We start from the raw sequence: 12,636 nt of genomic DNA, 5'->3' as shown, positions 1-12,636 counted from the left end.
CTGCCAAGCACCTGGCCTGGGGAAGAAAGGGCTTAGTGGAACAGGATCCTTCCTTTTCATCCATTTGCTCTGGAAAGCCCTGAGGGGCTTTCTCACTGCTGCCCAAGGGAACTCCTTGCAGACAGTAAGACTGTACGCTTCCAGCTATGCCAGTGGAGGGAGGGAAGTCAGTCCTTCAACATTTTGCCACCTCTCCACTCCAGACAGCTGCTGCCCCCCTCTAACCCACCAGCAAAGCTGCTCAAGAGGAAACTCCTTAGCTCCAGCCAAAATAAACGAGGTCAGTCTGATTGCTTAAAGAGTAGCTCTTTGCTAATCCAGCTCAGCCTGGTTGAAGAAGCTTTGTCAGTGTTCACAAGAACAGTATGTCTGAAGAGGGAGTTGGCAACACGCAGCTGTAGGCTGTAATGTCTTCCACAGGCAGAGAAGTATGTGTTGTGGGTAGAACTTCAGGAGATCCTAGGACTCTCAAGGTTTGGTCTTTAGGGCTAGTAGGTCTGCATGAGTAAATTAAATATACCCATGTCAGTATCCTAACATCTAGACCATTGATAACAATGATAACCCAAGAGTTATCATGATACAACTCTTATTCATGACTTAAAACTCTATCAAATTCCAGAAGGGGGGTTGCCAAAACATTGGGCCCCTACCTTTTACTAACTCCTAAACTATCCGTGGAATATATGATCACAAGGATTGCCTGTGCTGCTGCTTCCCAGATTTTCTCAACAGCATCTACTCCATTTACTGCCCATGGCAGGGGCTGGAAATGTCACAGATCAGCTTGTGCTGGGCTCCCACAAGAACAGCTGGTGACCATGCTTTTGAACTTCTAAGGTCTGGAGGATCATATTGTCCCCATGATAGCCCCACTGATCTCAGGCCCCCACTCTATAACATAACCTGCTAGATGCAGCTGGTTGGCAAGGCACAGGTCACACTGAATATAGGAGCTGAAGATGTTCTACAGCACAAGCTATAGCTCCTACTACCCTGATGGAAGCAAAGGTCTGACAGCAAAGGTCTGACACCTTAGGCTCTTCACAGATCTGAGGTTGTTGATGTCCAGGATACCAGGGACCTGAAGTGGATGCAGGTAAGGCTGGGCAATGTGTGAAGGGGAGGCTTGACTGATAGGAAGAACTAGTTTGAGGCAATGGAGGATCTGTCTTTGGTCTTGTTTGGGGCTGTATAAGGAGGAAAAGTGGGAGGCAGAAGGAAGGTTCAGGTTAAGATCCTGGTTAGTAATGTAGTAAAGGTGCACCCCCAAAAAAAACAAAAAACAAAAACAAAAACAAAAAAAAACAGAAGAAATTGGCAGCTACATAAAATGCTGGCATCTGACTCTCAGGGCAAGGAAATATGGTTATTATCAATTATATGTGACATTTTCCCTGTAACTAAAAAGATTTGTGTTTACTGATGCTGATAGTTCTTGGAAGCGAGCATTTGCACATCCTTATACATATATGCACGCCTTGTTCAAACCAGCCCCAACCATTACTGCAATGTAGTTAACAAAGTTGATATTAAGTACCTTGCAAATTATCTGCTCATTTTAAGAACCAGATTTTTCTTAGACTTCCAATACTTTTCCACCAGGTGTCACTGCAACATGCCGTAAACAAGGACCTTCCGGGGAAAAAAAAAATAGCACTGAAAGCTCTTCTTTCTTGTTTACTTTCCTTCTAACACACTGATCAAACACGAGCAGTCATCTGAGCCTCCGGATTTTTCACTTAAATATCAAGAAACTGCCTCCAGTGAGAGAGTGTTTATGGGTTTTAGAAGCCGAGACTTAAAATGAAGGTTTATAAAATCTTTAAATGATGGAATATTAACTGTTATTTTTAAGCGTACCTCTTCCATAGAGCTGCATCCTGGCACAGAACTAGGGATCCAAAATCTGTGAGAACACATGAATAGAACTTGTCAGTTTTCATTCTAGTTCTACTTATTGTACACTGTTCCCTTCACCACAAAGACCAGGAAAGGGGAAAAAAAGAGTTTTACGACCTGCAAAAGAGAACAGTATGAATGAGCAGTAAAATAAGTGTAGCAAATAAAAGAGAAAAACAAACTCTCATTATGATTCCACATTTGTACAGAAGTAAATATATCGGAGTATCTCTCCAACTGAGGATTCACCTTTTAAACTCCTTTGAAAGTGATAGATGCAGATGAATGATCAGCTTTGACATAATGAATAAGAGCTTGAGAAAAATACATATTATTATTGCCAGCAAGAGAAAAAACATCTTATTTATACTTGGAATGACCATGATAAGACAAATCCTTCTTGCATGTGAGCATGAACATGTTTGTTTGTATGTATACATGGATAGTATAATATATGCAGGGTAGTGATCTAAAAGTTTTAGGGATCCCATGCACTTACAAGAAGACTTGTAGAAGACTGAAATTGTTTGCTTCAGTGCTTCAGTTGGGTTGGCAGTCTCCTCTACTCTAACTCCCGTGTACAGACACGAGGTGTTACCCTCACAGTCAGGGCAATCAATTGGGAAGTATCTTGCAGACTACCAAAGGCAATAGCCCAATACATTAACAAAAGCTGATGCCACATTCAGATTGTTTTAATACTCCAGAGTGAAAGCTTCCAAATTTCAGGGCAGCTGCAGGCTAACCCAACACAGGAGCCATTCCATCACCCCTGTCCTGGTGGCAGTGACCTCCATTAAAAAGGCAGGGCAGCCAGAACAAGGTAATACCCACTGTAGATATCTAATTGTAATCTGCTCCCACACATGAGCCAGGCACCTAAAACCCCACCAAAGGAAACAGCCGTGACCACCATTTGAATATGCCTACACTTGGTTTCACAGAACTACAGTGCACAGCAGCAATTGGAAGGACCACAAAAACAAAAAAGGGGTTGGCTGAGGAGGCAGTCCAAAGCCCCCAAACATCTGTGTCAAGTCTGGACTGGTGGTCCCCAATTACATAACAATGAAAAGTCCCGGAAACTGGGATCACATTCATAGGTCTGGTCTTGGTAAGGAGATGGGGTGGGAGAGGTGAGAAAGGAGAGACTGTCATTCCCACAGCCAGTTGGCTTACAGGGCAGAGAAATAAAAAGAAAATCTCAGTTTTACTTATCAGTGTCTAACCCCTTTGTCTGTTGGGAATAGCCTTTTCAGATATGCAGATATGAAGCCCTCACTAATGGTGACTGATTTTCACTCTCTTCCAAATATTGTGGATTATTCTCATTTTCCCCCCAGCAATGGGACCTCATTAGCTTTTGAATTTCTCTGCAGAGTAAGTGAACCAGGACCCTACGGGCAAAGAGCTCCCTCCACTACCCCTGCCTTCCTCCTCTTCTGTTTGTTAGTGCAACTGCTCAGGCAGCTGTTTGTCTGGCAGTCACAGACAGTCCTTTGCACAAACAGAGGGAAAATCATACAAGAGAAGCCCCTTGGAGTCTGGCTCAAGATTTATATCTGTCTCTGCAGATTAGGGAAGGGGGGAAAGGGAAAAAAAAAAAAAAAAGCAGACTGTTAAACTGGATCGAATTGGAAAGACAGTCATGCGTGAGATACTTACCTAAACCAGTCAGGAGACAGGGATTTGTTTCTATTGATCTGCAGTAATGATGACTGGAGAAATGTCTCATTAAACGGAGCACAATGATGGATTTCAGACTAGGCAAGTTTGAGCTGTAGGGATTAACTACAGTGAGAGATCTGAAAGCTAGGCCAGGGCAGAAAATATAAGGAATGCTAAAGAATAACATGGATCTATGACAAGAGTATATTATGGTTAATCACAAACAAAATCAGCCTTAAAAAATACTCTTGCTTGCTAAAAAAAATAACAACAAAACAATATATCAAAGCTTACAAAGCTGTGTTTTTGTAATTACCCTATACAACTTCAGGGAGAAAGAGAGCTAACAAAGTGAGAATAAAAACCTTGCTGCTAAGTAGATAAAGCTTGCATTTCATTTAGTGTTGCTTTAAGTAGGATAGGCTGGCAATGTGTTTACAGAACTCTTCAGTGATTTGTTCAATTGTATTAGCTAATAGGTACCTTCCAATTGTTAGTTATAATTCTGAAATGTGGAGACGACTACGTTTCAACACACACAGGCAGCACACAAGGCAGCAGGGCAAGCGTAAGACAGTTATATGCAGCATATCTGAGGGGGATTGCATGGAAAAGACTTGTGAAGTTTTTTTGGAGAGGAACAGAACAAAAAGAAGATTGTGTACTACAGAGGGGGTGACTTGCTACTCTAAGCAAGTAGTTTAGCACATGACAAGATATAAAGCCAAGATTAGGAGAAGAAGGCAAAAGGAACAGCAGCAGTGGTACGGATTACATGGTATTTGTACAGGTTCCTGGAGCAGTCTTCACAAACATCTTCCACAGAAGGCTTTCACTCTAGTACTGCCTGGTTTCCATGGTGTTCTGAAATACCTGAACATTTCATCTCCCAGTAGTTTCATGAAAAGAAACTGCTCCGCCAGGAGTCTAGAAGTGAGTGTGGAGGCTGTGACAGCCTGAGAAACAGCAGAACCCACTTATGGGAAATGAATGAGGTTGGGTGTGACCATCCCTCTCACTTGCCTGCGGAAGGGTCTGGATACACTACACTAACCTGTCCATCTAGGGTTTCAAACTAAATGCACTGTGGGGGAAATGCTCAATAGGGAAAAACCTCCCGGACCTACTAATGCGAGGAACTGCTGGGGATGGTAACCCAGGGTGTAAGCTTCAAAGACATTAGCAGGTCAGAAGAGAGATGCTGTGGGAAAGACACTATTTTGCCTTGACTTGCTAACATGTGCTAACATCACAGACAGCCACGTTGACTCTTAAGGATTTATCCTCTAAAGGTTCAAAGCCCATCTGAAGAATCAGCAGTTGCCATGGCTGAAGAGGCTCCATCTCCTCAGAACAAAGCTGTCATGCTCCTGGGGACTGCTGCCCAGGTCCACGTGCAGAGAGAAAGGAATGAGTGCGTCTCTGGCAGCTCCAGACTTGGGTCAGTGCTGGGAGATAGCTGCACAATGTCAGTTCTGGCACCTGCTGGTTCTCAAGGTCCCTGTCCAGGCAGTGGGGACTGAGGCAGGGGCCCACAGAAATTCTGCTAATCCACAAGCAGTCTCTGGGTCTTGGCTTCATCAGCTAAGTACAGGTCACAGAGGAGACCCAAAGCTGCACCCAGGGCTGGGGCAGCATGCTCTGGGATTCCCCCAGGGCAGAGCCTGGCAGTCAGGAGAACCAGGCACCTCCCTAGGGACAGGGACACACCAAGGACCTGGAGCCCAGTCCTGTGTGGTATCACTGGGACACAGGCTGACAATCCAAGGGCTGATACAAGGTCCAAGTCTTGAGCATATGGAGGGGAGCCCCAGGGAACAGGTAGGGACAGGTTTGGGTGTGCCCTGGGTTCCAGGCAGGCTGCTGTCACCCCACACCAAGTCAAAGCCAGGGCCAGGCACACAAAAATGAAAACTAAAGATGAGGATACATGCGGAGGTTGAGGTGATTTATGGCTCTGTGAAAGAGAGTAGTGAAAGAGAAACTTTCTCTGTGAAAGAGAAATCCTGCTCCTCAAGTTTTCTCACCCCACTTCTACCTCACCATGTTCCAAAATTTCACTTGCCCAGCCCTAGCTGTGCATCTGTTTGCCCTTACACCAGCTCTGGTTCTTTTTTGATCCTACACTGAGATAATTCATGCTCCTTATACAGCAGAAAGCCATTCACCTTGTTGTCAAGAAAACATTCTGCAATTCAGCAAGTTGAATTGACTCAACACAAGTGAGTGAGTACCAGGAAGAAGGGAAGTAAGGCCAAGAAAGGGACACTTTGACCCTGCTGGTTTGAACCTTCATTATAACAGCTGCTATTGTTAGCTAAATTTAAATCTAAGACTACATCATTGTCCCTTAATAGAGAGAAGCCTGGCAAGCAGGGTCTGCTGCTTATGATGTATTTGAATGTGATCTTGCACAATAGAGCTTTGACCTCCTCTTTGAGTTACATTAATACAGATTATAAGGACTGGCTTTTAACTGTGAGCACATCTGGACTCCCAAACGATTTGCAAAAGAATGACAAATATTATGTCAAAGTAAAGCAGGATAAGAGAGAGGAAGCACTAAACAAGGGATGCCACACCTGTTCGTTAGTTAATGCTCCTAAGACTAGAGATATAAGCTGCCTTGTGAAAAGTATTTCATTATTCCAGTATTACATGCAGAAACACATGTGCACCCATACCTCTCTTGATGCTGAAAAGAGTCAAAGAAGAAAGTAGTACAGGAGGAAGCGAAAATCTCTAGATCATATCAGATACAACAGCATTGCTTATTTTACACCAAGTGATACTGCAGTAACTATTCCTGAGAAGATTCTACTTCATTTTCTTTTCTTTTCTAGCAGTGTGTAGGATATGGACTAAATTGCAAACCAGAGAAGGACTATTCTGTTCAAAAAGCTAATGCATCCTTTGGAAATCTACAGTAGAGACTGCTGGAGACCACATCTTAGGCCTCCAGAGACACTGGTGTTCACAGTCCTGCTGCTGCTGCACACCTACCATAACAGCAATTTAAGTGAATGTAAAATAAGTGAGGTGCAGGTATGTGCTCTCCTCTGCTAGTCTGAAAGCTGCAGAAGCTAAGCAGAGCAGAGCAGAGAGATACAGGCACAGTAATATATGAACCACTATACCAAGAGACATCAGAACCCAAAAAAATGAGGTGCTGATGTCAGCATAGACATCCTGGTATCCTCGGGATGCTTTGGATTAGGCCCAAAAATTAAGCTGAAGATAGAGACTGACAAGGAATTATTCTGAAAGAGAGATGCTTCCTTAGGTAGTTTCCAGGTTCAGAAAGACTATTCGGGCACATACTGCTTTTTTTTTTTCACGTGCTTTTCAGATAAAGATGGTACAGATGAGAAATAGTTGATGTGTGTATTTCTATAAAAACTGTGGAATAAAATAGATTTACATTCTTTTCTTGTGTAGCAACAAGTTAACCTTCACTTGGTAGAGCAATTGTCTGAAAATGTTATCACTATTTTCTGATTGTGGTATCTCTGACATGATGTTTTTCTTTCTTTTGCTTCAGTGTTTGCTATTGTATCGCATTAATGTAATTCCACGAATCAAAACAAAGAAGCCTCCAAGACAAGAAACATCAAGGAATTTTTAGGAAGCAAGAAAGTAAGTGAAAGTTCATGGTCCACCAATGCCAGCCCCTGCATCCAGAGGAAACCAGTGTGGGCTGACCTACCAACAGTGGTTTGTAACTAAGGAGAAGCTGAGGAGCAGCCTGGCTTCCTACTCCTGTATATTGAGAGGTACAAAGGATATTTGACCATTAATTATACTGGCTTTATCACACACTTAATCCCTAATAATGATGGTGTGTCAGTGGGACTGTAGGAGAGGGACAAGCTTACACCATGAGAACGAATCAAAATCCATTTGACCTCTTTCTTTTCTAAGTAAAAGCTTGGATTCTGTCTGACCCAGTGAAAACCTGGCCCTGGCCCTAGTTCTGCCATTATGCAGAACATAATGTGTTATGCAGGTGGGCAGTCCATGGGAGAGGAACTCCCACGTTGAATCCATGTGAAGCAGTGGACCTGACCCCACCACCCTGCAACTAAAATCATGGTGGACAAGTGCTTCAGTGGATATAGAGCAAACCAATAAAATATAGGCTGAATTCAAGCATAGGAAGACAATTTAACTGGGTCACATCTTCAGATATCACATTCTGAAAATCCACCACATCCTTTAAGACCAGTAGAGGACCCCCAGGCCAAAACAACCACCACCACGCATGTCTTGCGTAACTAAGAGTATAGTATCTTTAATGAAAAGGAGACAAAAGAATACCCGAAGCTCTTACTTTGACAAGACCTATTTGAGAAATGATAATGTCCACATAAAGCTAACTTCACATCATAAAAAATCTCACATTATTGGTCATTTATTATTCTATGAGGAATTAAGCTTTAAAATTGATCTGAGTATTGATAACCCTGATAGTTTTCCACCATATAGTTGTCTTTGTTGAGGAAACAAGGGGAGACTGTCTCTCTTTTTCTTGTTTTCCACACAGTCACAATAATAACATTGAATGCTGTAATTAAAATATGAGAAAATACCCCAACCTCTATTTTTTAAAAAATTATTTTAGAAATGGACACAATGACCAGTCTTTACAAGGACAGATGACATTTTATCTTTTTTTTTGTTGTTGTTAACATTTAATAAATAGCCTGGCCTTAAAGGCAATTGACAGTGAACCCTTAAACTATGTATACAGTTATAATCTACAGCTGTGGCGGTTGTGAATTACAAGAATTTGACCTTGTAATTCATTGGTGTAATGTGCCAGTGCTATGTGGAAAAGTTGCACAAGAAGCTTTTTCTCCTCACATAATGATTATTGCAGATTTATGACCCATGCCTCCACTATGCATAACTGGCTTACTTCTGTGAAGCTCCTGAGGAATGCCGACTTCCATAGGATCTGAAGTCAGCACGAGGAGGGAACACAGTCCCACCCATTACTAATTACTGAATTAATCCCTCTGTCAGGGAAATAAACTACATGAAAATAAGGGGGTCTCTGGACTTACTTTTCAGCCTATGAGACTTTCTGCCCAAGTTTACAACACCACTTGAAAAAAAGAAAAAAAAAAAACCTCAATGTATCGTGAATACTTGAAATTAGGAAGCAGGGCTAGATCTGGTGTAAAACAGCTAATTTCAGACAAATTAGTTAATCATTTAGGTTACCCCTGCATTTGCCTTCAGGTCTCTACGCTCTGACTTGTATAGCTGGAGGTGTAGTGGTCAGTAAAACAAAACGTAGACTGCCCTTTCTGGTTTGTGTGACAGAAAGAGTTGTGCACACAACATCAAAAGGTGTCAACCCTGCTCACTGTGCTCAGCTTCCAATACTCCACACTTCTGCTTGGAAGAATGTAACTAGACTAATTACTGTCTTTACTATTAAAAAAGCATGTGACTCAGACATAATTGGTTATCCCAGTAAGTGACCACTGGATTGCCTCATGTTTGGCAAAAGCCATTTCTTAGCCCTTGCTTTGTTGCAGCTTCATAAAGATGTGTAAACGATTAAGACTATTTGTTTTTCATGGGAAAAAAATGCAGAGTGTGGAAATCCAGCCGCAAACTCCCCCTTCAAAATCATGCTACGGTTAAAAATTACATACTACCTATGCATTAAAGGGGAAAAAGTACATATATATTTTTTTAAATGTATGAGAGCTACTACCTTACAGAGACAGGAAAATTGTTTAAAACATCTATAAAAAGCAAAGAGAGCTCTGTCACTGACAAATTGATCAAGGATACTGCCAGCTAGCAAGTTATAAAATAGTAGGCTCTGTTTTGACAAAGGATGTCATGAATCTTTAGATCATAATATTTTTCAAGGCAACCCTAAAACAATATGTTTAAATGAAAAGGAACATTCTGCCCCATATTTCTTGACAGAATTAAAAACGACAGCATGGCACGTTCGGTTGATTATCTCCAAACCCAAGATGATTAGAAACTTGATTTCATTCCACGTGACAGTAAGAAAAATGATGACACGAGGCTACCCAGCAGCTGTGAGAAACTGCAGAATGTGTGGCAGTGGGACAAGCGATCAGTCTTGAGCTGGATCGCATAATTACACCATGAAAGGTGACAAGATTGGATAGGTTACAGTAATTAAAGTGATGAAGGGTGCTCATTCATCCCCTACACGGCTCCCAGTAGAGTCATACCCAAGTGCCGTTGTTGCAGTGAATGAGGTCCCGTGTCCTCTTCAGAGTCCGAATGTCTCGTGCTTGTCCCGTGCTGGTGCTGCCAAGAGCTCTGTTGCTCCACCCACTCAGATGAGGTCTCTGCTGCTGAAAATAAGGACGGAAGTCTCAAAGCCTGCTGGAGACTGTTGCCTGCACTTATTTCCCACAGTTTCTCTTCTAATGTTCTCACTGTCAAAGAATGTTCATGCTCTCCCCTCATTCAGGGATGTATGCTCATCATTGCACAGTGCCAGACTGGCCAGGGTACAGGCAGCAGACTGAGTAGTTGAGCTGTTTATTCTCTCTGAATTATTTTTTTTTCTATTTTATTTTTACTTCATATTTCCCTTAAAGTAGTGAAAGACACCTTCTAAAGTTATTGCATCCTCTGAGTCACTTGCTCAGAAACACCTGAAAAGAGGAAAAGTTTTCCAAACATCCTTGCTCCTGCACTGGTTTGCATTTTCACACCTGGAGAGGTCTGCTTGCAGTAAGCAAGAAGGGGATTCTAGCATGAGCTTCAGCTGAACCAAGGCTTGGGCAGACATTGAGTCTTTACTTTTTGTGAATTCTCAGAAGCTCTCGGGAGCCCTGGAAGTCAGTCCATCTCCACCAAGTTCAGTGGTATGCAGACATTAATAGAAGATGGTGTTGTATAGGCTGAAATGTCTTTGTGCAGTATGCTGTGTTCATTAAGTGCTCTACACGATCAGAATAATCCAGTTGTCCCTCAAAGAGCTTGCTGGACTTCCTAAGCCATGCCATAGCTATGGCTTAGGCACATAGCACAGTGGCACTGACTTTGCTGTAGCCTAACAATTTTCAACACTGGGGGCTCCCCCTAAGTTATACACAGTGGCTAAACCTAGCCACATCTCAGGCTTCTACTCCATCTGTCTCCTTTTCCGATTTTGCCTGCAGCCACCAGGCACCCTTCTGGCAAAAGGCAGCACCTGGATACACAGGGATCAGTACCCTGCATATCTTGTTCTCGGTTTTATCCTGCATGTCTACGATACTGTGTGCCTCACACCAAAGCAAATGCAAAATGTATGTCCTATGTACAAAGACTGCTGGGAGGCTGCTGCATCTGCAAGCCGTTCTCCTGCTAAATTATGAGATTAACACACCTCTCAAAGTCTAGAACTGCTCTTGTGATTTGTGATCTGTGACCTCGGGTCCTCTCCCCTTCATTGTGCCTTGTGACTCCCCCCACATTCTCCTACACAGGCATCAAAGAAAGTGCTTCAAGCTCCTAAAGAACAGGAACTTTTCTGTCAGCCGTACAAAAGCAAGGCTGCTCCACTAAGCTCAAATTCAAACCTCTCAGTGTAAATTAGGATCCTTTCTTCTTTTTTTTTTAAATCCCTAGGTCAAATGTGTAAAACAAGATGCTTCTGAAAGACAGTATCCATACAGAGTCATGATTGCAAGATAAATTTACAGAAGCTCTCCATGTCCTTTCTTCACCTCTGGCCCTTCCCCCAAAACAACCCACCAGCTTCACTCCAGCCCAGGGTACACACAAGGTCTGATCATGCCTCCCCAGCTGTAGGACTCTACACTTGCCGTTGTTGGACCTCATTAAGTGTCTCTCTGCCAAACTCTCTCTCCAGCCTTCTGGTGTGTCAGCCACTCCTCCTAGCTTTGTATCATCAGCAAATTTGCCGACAGTGGACTCTAACCCTCACCCAGGTCATTGCTGAAGATGTTTATTTAAAAGCTGGACTTAATTCTCCTTCTTACAAAGGAAGATTTGAAATGGTATACATAAACCAACAGTTTAGTGATGCGATGGGAGTTACACAGGTCCTTGAATAATAGCTTTGAGAGCTATGGACCACTTCATTCATCTTAATGATTATTTAATCTTGGGAGCTGACAGTAAGTTCCTTGCCTATAGCACATTGAGAGCTGACAGAGAGAAGGGGCATGATAAAGTAATGTGAATTTAATAGCAAAATAAATAATACAGAAGCTTCTGCAATGATTGCATAATTCATTATCCTCCTCTGGAAGAGGTGCAGAATTTCCACCTGAGCACTTTACCTCCTTGCTGCAGGCACCACGTGCCCACGGAGCCCAGGGCCACGAGAAGACCGCAGATGGGCTGCAGATGGGCTGCATCACCACAGTACAGCAATCTCCTTCCGCAGTCATGAAAGGAAAGCAAACATCTCTCCCAGGTATTTTACAACCCCCCATTGTTATACTTGAAATTGCCGAAATAAAAATAACCGTGAAGCAAATTGTCCCTGGCTGTTGGTTCCGGAGGGTACTGCAGGGCTCCAGCTCCCAGAAGGGAGCTGGTACCTCCCTGGGAGCCTTCTGGAGGCCCGCAATGGGTGTGAGCCTCTTTAGCCTTCCAAGGGGACTCCAATTTAGCCAATTCCCCCAGCTCTGCTGAGAGACCAGCACCAGCACTGTTATCCATAAACACCGTGGCAAAGGTTTACCAGGTTTACCTGGTAAAATTGTACAAAACCACCAGATCTGGTGTATGGGAGCACTGCATCCAGAAGGTGACCGGCATTGGCCTGCAGGACTTCTTTGCCCTATCTTTTATCATGGTCTTTATCAAATAAAATTGCAACTAAAACTTGGACATATAATTAAGGAATATATTGCAGTCCTCAGCCAGTTGGTGCAAAGCAGAGTGATTCCCACTGCAGAGCAGCGCAGGGCTGCCTGGCGCCCACTGAACCAATGCAAAACAGCCATTATGTTGCTACATAGCTTTTCAATAACCACAACTCTTTCCAAAGTGATACGTTTTGCAACACTTCTATTGTGCTCTTTCTTTCCTCTCCCTCACACT

At 43.0% G+C, this 12,636-nt stretch overlaps 1 protein-coding gene across 1 annotated transcript in view; it reads right to left on the bottom strand.

The window, feature by feature from the left end:
- Positions 1–9,889, bottom strand: part of ROS1 (ROS proto-oncogene 1, receptor tyrosine kinase) — an 83,619-nt gene extending 73,730 nt beyond the window's left edge. Inside the window, exons 1-4 of the mRNA XM_046938527.1 lie at positions 9,798–9,889; positions 3,568–3,680; positions 1,864–1,909; positions 1,541–1,635 (exon numbers count right to left, since the gene is read on the bottom strand). The gene's annotated coding sequence lies outside the window, so the exon portion shown is untranslated. The remainder of the gene's footprint in view (positions 1–1,540; positions 1,636–1,863; positions 1,910–3,567; positions 3,681–9,797) is intronic.
- Between the last annotated feature and the right edge of the window lie 2,747 nt (positions 9,890–12,636).

The sequence above is a fragment of the Gallus gallus genome, chromosome 3 (genome assembly GCF_016699485.2).
Source record: "Gallus gallus isolate bGalGal1 chromosome 3, bGalGal1.mat.broiler.GRCg7b, whole genome shotgun sequence".
Classification (NCBI taxonomy): Eukaryota; Metazoa; Chordata; class Aves; order Galliformes; family Phasianidae; genus Gallus; species Gallus gallus.
This window is presented reverse-complemented; position numbering and strand designations above follow the sequence as displayed.